Below are 7466 nucleotides of genomic sequence, written 5' to 3'. Positions count from 1 at the left end.
AGCATTGCATCTAGTGCAATAGTGAAAACCAGAACCATCCAGAAAAGTGGGAGGTTTCCCGGGGGGATCTGGTACGTTTGGAGCCAAGCGATTCCTAAGGGTAGGGGCTCTTCGGTAGATAAACTTAGGTTTATTGGGCAGGGAAGATTGGAGATCTTTATCTTTGAGTAGGATAGGCCAGAATTTTTTGAAGATACCTTCTACTGTTTTGTATTGGCGATGAAAGCCCGATATGAACGCACAGTCACCCTTATATTCTTTTTTTGGTTTAGGGACCAATAGGGACTGTCTGTCCATATTTGCCACCTGTGAGACCAATTTTGTCAAGATATGGGCGGGGTATCCCTTTTCTCTAAATCTAGTGGTGAGAATTGCTGCTTGTGTGAAATAATCCAAGATATTAGCACAATTTCGCCGTATACGCATGTATTGCCCTTTCGGTACAGCTCCCATCCATTGCGGATGGTGACAGCTGTGTGTAGGGACATATGCGTTACGGTCAGTTTCTTTAAAAAAAGTCTTTGTACTAATATGATCACCTTGTTTGAAGAGTGTTAGATCCAAATAATTCACCGTGGCCAAACTGTACTCCGCTGTGAACTTTAGATTGTACTTATTCATATTCATACTCTCCAAAAACTTGTTAAAACTTTCTTTGGTTCCCTCCCACAGAATCATCACGTCATCTATGTATCTTTTATACAGAAGAAGGGATACCCTAACCATAGTGTATCAAGACACTTCAAACTTTACCATGATAGTGACCCATCACTGTGTACATTCTATGGGATTGACAAAATCTCTAGGGATTGGAGAGGTACCCATATGAAAAGGGCAATATCCAGGAATGAAACGTACTGGCTTTATAAATTACGGACTATGCAACCACATGGGATGAATATAGATCTGGACCTTAATTGTTTTCTTACAAATGATTGAGTCCAGGAGTGTCTAGGAATATCATTATCTGTCCACCTCAGATCATGTGAGTGAGTTAGGCACCACTTGTATTATGGTTGAGGTCAGAGATAGCTGTCCAGGGTGCAAGATGGAATATTTTTCCCCCCCTCTTCTTTGTCCCCTTTATTATTCGAGTCAGACGGGGATAGGTTATATTGCAGCCTTTTAAGGTTTAATAAATGCTATTTAGTTTTGTAATCATTTTTGTATGTAAACCGAGACTGGGGCTGTTATAGAATGCAGGGTTACATGAGTCCCCCCCCCCCTTTCTCTCTACAAAAACACCACCATTAATTTTATTCACTTATATATTTTTTCTCACTTCCCCACCACCTATATGGGTGGATTCACCTACCTGTTTTTAACCAGTAGGGGGACTATAACAACATGTCGTCTCCACTTAGGAGATGTTTGATATGAAGTCACATTTGTTTTAAGTAAGGAGTTTTTTGTGAACAATATAGTAAATATCCACAAGATGGAGCTAGACTCCAGACCATAGTTGAACTTTCCAACTTTATTGCTATGAGCACAGTTCCTGTGGTCTATTTTCCAATTACCCGCCCACTTCCTGTTCCTAATAAAAAGTCACATTCGTTTTCAATTAAGGAGTTTTTTGTGAACAATATAGTAAATATCCACAAGATGGAGCTAAGCTCCAGACCATAGTTGAACTTTCCAACTTTATTGCTATGAGCACAGTTCCTGTGGTCTATTTTCCAACTACCCGTCCACTTCCTGTTCCTAATAAAAAGTCACATTCGTTTTCAATTAAGGATTTTTTTTGAACAATATAGTAAATATCCACAAGATGGAGCTAATGCTCCAGACCATAGTTGAACTTTCCAACTTTATTGCTATGAGCACAGTTCCTGTGGCCCATTTGCCAATTACCCGCCCCCTTCCTGTTCCTAATAAAAACCACCATTCCAGTGACCAACGTACGCTTCCCTGAAGACGTTCACTACGAAACGTACGTCGGAGCGGTACGTGGTCACATGTCCTATCACCTAACAACATCCGGATCCTTTGGCTGCCCCCCTGTGTAAGCTGGAACGCACGCCAGCGTGGAGGAGACATGAAAGGCTTTTTCTGACTGCGAAGTCACCCTGACATGCAAGCAGCACAAGTGCCGGGTAGGCACCCACCAATGTAAGCGGCCATTTGGCTTTTTAATTTGTTTACTTTTTTAATAAATGGTTTTACGCTATGGAGACTGTTTTTGTTTCCTATGTATCCTTATCCTATCTTGAATGAGCTTGACGGGAACGATCCATGCCTATAATACCAACCACAGTCCGGCCATCCATGTGAGCAGGCACAACCCTGCACAAGCGCTAGTGACTCTCTTTTTAACTAAAGGAGTCATTGGTATCTGGTAAGCAGATATCTACTACTTCGAGGTGTTTTCCTTTTCTTATTCTCCTTTGGTGATGGAAAACCTTTTGTTTACAGCAACAAGATTGGGATATTATTGAAAGATATCACTTCAACCACTTCAAATCACTTTTTTATGTGGACAATCAATCACTATATATTTTTTTCACTATTGTGGGCACTTCAATGTGTAATCTAATTATGATTTGTCATTATTATGTTTTTCATTTTTTTGGTAATGCAGGATATTTATTTATTTAAAGCACTTGAATAGTATGGTATCTAGCGCCCCCTAGCTTTCTTACATTTCCATTTCTTTGGTAATGCAGGAGATTTATTTATTTAGAGCACTTGAATAATATGGTATCTAGCGCCCCCTATCTTCCTTACATTCCTTTTTTTGATTATCTATTTTTTTGATTATTCAAAAATTGGGGAGCAGCTTACACTGATTGTTTATATATTTCCACAAATTTTCTTTATTGTTGGGAATGTTTTCTTACTAGATGTATCACCAGTATATGTAATTCATATATATTATCTGCTATCGACACCACTGGCGCGAAGGTTTTTACTATTTTCCCATAGAAATGCCTTTGTTCACATTACTGAACATGCAGATTTGTTAACAAGTCTCTAGTCCTCAAGCTTAAAGCTGGAGCTGGGGTTGTCTAAACCAGAGTAGAACTGAAATCAGAATGGAGCTAAGTTCTGGAATTTGGCACTAGAGCTGACAATCTGCAGCTGCTCTTTTTTTAAGCAGTTTTGAACTCAAAAGCAAACATTTATTTTACTTCCTTTTTTTTTATAGGCGTCTTTTTCCCTTTATTTTCACCTGGTGATCTGGCCAGTAAGTCTGTTATTTTTCAACAGAGCAAGCCCTCCTTCAGATGTAGCAGTTGGGAAGTTGAGACAAGCCATTTACCACTGACAAGGGTGCTTACAAGTTATTTATTTATGTAAAAACTTTATCCCAAAAGGAACAAAACTGTTTGCTGTAACTTATTATAAAGTATTAGCTGGAGTCAGTGTTAATTTCGCTGACTAAAATGACTAAAACATTTTAGTCGACTAAATCAATACTATTTTAGTCGACTAAAATATGACTAAAACTAAAACAATTGAGATGACTAAAATACAACTAAAACTAAAATGGCATTTTAGTCAAAAGACTAAAATGGGACTAAAATTAAAATGGCATTTTAGTCAAAAGACTAATGCCCCGTACACACGGTCAGACATTGATCGGACTTTCCGACAACAAAATCCATGGATTTTTTCCAACGGATGTTGGCTCAAACTTGTCTTGCATACACACGGTCACACAAAGTTGTCAGAAAATCCGATCGTTCTGAACGCGGTGACGTAAAACACGTACTATAAACGGGGCAGTAGCCAATAGCTTTCATCTCTTTATTTATTCTGAGCATGCGTGGCACTTTGTGCGTCGGATTTGTGTACACACGATCGGAATTTCCGACAACAAGGTCCTATCGCACATTTTCCGTCGGAAAATCTGACCGTGTGTATGGGACATTAGACTAAAACTAAATTGAAATTTGACTTCAAAATTAACACTGGCCTTTAGTGCATGTTCATACCTCAATACCTTAAATAATAACATATGAGGGTTTTCACTCCAGCAGTATATGATGAGTTTGGAAATTGTAGAGAAATGTTAACTAATGCATTACAATTTAATTACACTCATTTGATTTCAGACGACTAAAATGAGTTTTAGTCGACTTAAATGTACTGGAGATTTTAGTCGACTAAAAGGTAGGAGATTTTAGTCGACTAAAAGGTAGGAGATTTTAGTCGACTAAAATGTACTGGAGATTTAATCGATTAAATATGACTAAAACAGTTACAGAAGACTAAAATGGGACTAAAACTAAAATGCCATTTTAGTCCTAAGACTAAAACTAAATTGAAATTTGCTGCCAAAATTAACACTGGCTGGTGTTCAGCCTCAATTTATTATGCCGTGTACACATGAGCGGACTTTCGACGGACTGAACTTTGAAGGACTTTTTGATGGACTTTTGACGGAGTTCTGAGGCAACGGACTTGCCTACACACGATCCCACCAAAGTCCGACTAATTCGTACGCGATGACGGGACTAGAATAAGGAAGTTGATAGCCAGTAGCCAATAGCTACCCTTGCATCGTTGTTCGTCCGTCGGACTAGCATACAGACAAACGGATTTTTCAACCGGACTCGAGTCCGTCGGAAAGATTTGAAACATGTTCCATCCATCTGATTTTTCGACAGCAAAGGTCAGATGAAGCCCACACACGATCGAATTGTCCGGCGGATTCATTCCGTCGGACCTTTGCTGTCGAAAAGTCCGATCGTGTGTACACGGCATTAGTGTATCTGAATTTTTTAGTACATCTGAAACTCCCCTCTCCCCCCTAGACTGACAATGCTGCTGTCCATAGGTGTCCCTGTTGCTCCTTCATCCAGAGTGGGGGGGGGGCGCTATAATACAGGAGTTGTATTACAGATCACCAGGTGAAAACAAAGAGGGGGGGAGCCTAAAAAAAAACAAAAACAAATGCAGCCACCACATCTTATGATTGGTAAGCTGCAATATATTACATTTTTGTCATACCACTTTAATGCTATATAATATGTTTGATATACAATATAAAGAGCATAAGGCTTTATGAAATGAAAATGTATATATAGAGGTCAAGCTTTTATTTTTAATTTGGTAAAAAGAGGATAAAGTTAAAACCTGCTTGTGTCCCATCGGGGAGAATTACCTTCATTACCTGAAGATGTAACAGAAAGCAGGAGAAAAGCTCTATAAATGAAGGTAATTCCCATCTTAGATAGCTGTGACCCCATTAGAAAAATTCTCCTCTATTCTCCTCTATTCTTCTCTATTCTGTTCTATTCTTCTTTATTCTCCTCTATTCTCCTCTATTCTCCTCTATTCTCCTCTATTCTCCTCTATTCTCCTCTATTCTCCTATATTCTCCTCTATTCTCCTCTATTCTCTCTCCTCTATTCATGTTCTGGAGATTACTTAAAAATTTGGATTTCTCATCATTTTCTGTCTTGGTCACAGGACAAATAAAGATGGTGACTCAACCTTATCTAAAACAGAGACAGCAATAAAAATCAAATGTAAGACTGACATTGTCCAGGAATCAATAATAAATTAGATATTATATTGGTAGAAACTGATTTCCTTTGCATATGAAAAAGAATAAACTCAAAAAAAGCTTACAGAGCCGTTACCATATACCAAATAATGAAAATATACCTTTTCTTTATTATTTCGAAATTCATATTTTCTAAAAGGCACAGCTCAAGCACTACAATATACTGTATTGTGCTGTATATACAGTGGGGAAAAATAATTATTCAATCCCCTGCAGCTTTTGTACGTTTTTCCACTTACAAAGAAATGAAGGGTCTATAATTTTTATCATAGGTGCATTTTAAATGATAGAGACAGAATATCAACCAAAAATCCAGAAAAAAAACACATAATACAAATGTTATAAATTGAGTTGCAGTTCAGTGTTAATTTTGGCAGCAAATTTCAATTTAGTTTTAGTCTTATGCCCCGTGCACACGGTCGGATTTTCCGACAGAAAATGTGCGATCGGAGCTTGTTGTCGGAAATTCCGACCGTGTGTGGGCTCCATCTAAGTTTGAGTTTGAGCCAACATCCGTCGGAAAAAATCCATGGATTTTGTTGTCGGAATGTCAGATCAATGTCGATCGTGTGTACAGGGAATTAGTCTTAGGACTAAAATGGCATTGTAGTTTTAGTCTCATTTTAGTCTTCTGCAATTGTTTTAGTTTTAGTCTTATTTAGTCGACTAAATCTCCAATACATTTTAGTCGACTAAAATGTCCTACGTATCCTATTACACCAAGTGACTAACCCCTCAGGCGTATTGCCTCTATCCACACCACATCCACATCCATGGATCAATGGCGATACCGACAACTATCGGCTTTTGTGCATTCTCTCCTGAAACCCTTGAGATCCTTTTTGGATCTGACCCCTTTGGAAGCCGCACTCACCGATGATCGTCCTGTAGAGAAACCTATCTCCCACTTTTACAAAATTTTGCTAACTTTGTCTTCCACTAGCACCCCTGCCTTCATTCGCAACTGGGAACAGGATTTACAAAAAGAATTGACAACAGTTCAAAGGTCCAGCATTGTAATATTGGCCCACACCTCATCTGGTGCATCTGCAACGGCGGAAGTAAATTACAAATTATTGACGAGGTGGCACTATACACCTGTGGTTCTACACAAAACCTTACCACAAATTCCATCTACGTGTTGGAGAGGATGTGGGGAAAGAGCAACACATGCTCACATTTGGTGGTTCTGTCCACGGATACGCCTGTTCTGGCTGACTGTCTAATGCCCCGTACACACGGTTTCAATTTTCCGATGGAAAATGTGTGATAGCACCTAGTTGTCGGAAATTCCGACCGTGTGTGGGCTCCATCACACATTTTCCATCGGATTTTCCGACACACAAAGTTTGAGAGCTTGCTATAAAATTTTCCGACAACAAAATCCGTTGTCAGAATTTCTGATCGTGTGTACACAAATCCGATGCACAATGTGCCACGCATGCTCAGAATAAATAAAGAGATGAAAGCTATTGGCCACTGCCCCGTTTATAGTCCCGACGTACGTGTTTTACGTCACTGCGTTCAGAATGATCGGATTTTCCGACAACTTTGTGTGACCGTGTGCATGCAAGACAAGTTTGAGCCAACATCCGTCGGAAAAAATCCATGGATTTTGTTGTCGGAATGTCCGATCAATGTCCGACCGTGTGTACGGGGCATTACACTGGATCAGGGAAATTCAAGGTTGTGAGGTTCCCAATGACCCGTGGTTTGTTTTATTTCACTGTACAGGTAGACTAGTAGGACCCTATAAAAAATCAATCACGCCACATCTACTTAATGCTGCAAAGGCACTTATTCCACAATATTGGAAGAAATCAGCCATCCCCTCATCACGTCCATGGCTGGTGAAAGTATACCTACTACATGGAAGATATGACTCTCTCCCTTAGAAACAAAACTGCCCTTGCGAAAAAAAATATGGTCCTGCTGGTTTGCCTTTAAATTC

Source organism: Aquarana catesbeiana, linkage group LG04 (genome assembly GCF_042186555.1).
Source record: "Aquarana catesbeiana isolate 2022-GZ linkage group LG04, ASM4218655v1, whole genome shotgun sequence".
Taxonomy (NCBI): domain Eukaryota; kingdom Metazoa; phylum Chordata; class Amphibia; order Anura; family Ranidae; genus Aquarana; species Aquarana catesbeiana.
The sequence above is the reverse complement of the archived record's forward strand: the minus strand, read 5'-3'. Positions refer to the sequence as shown.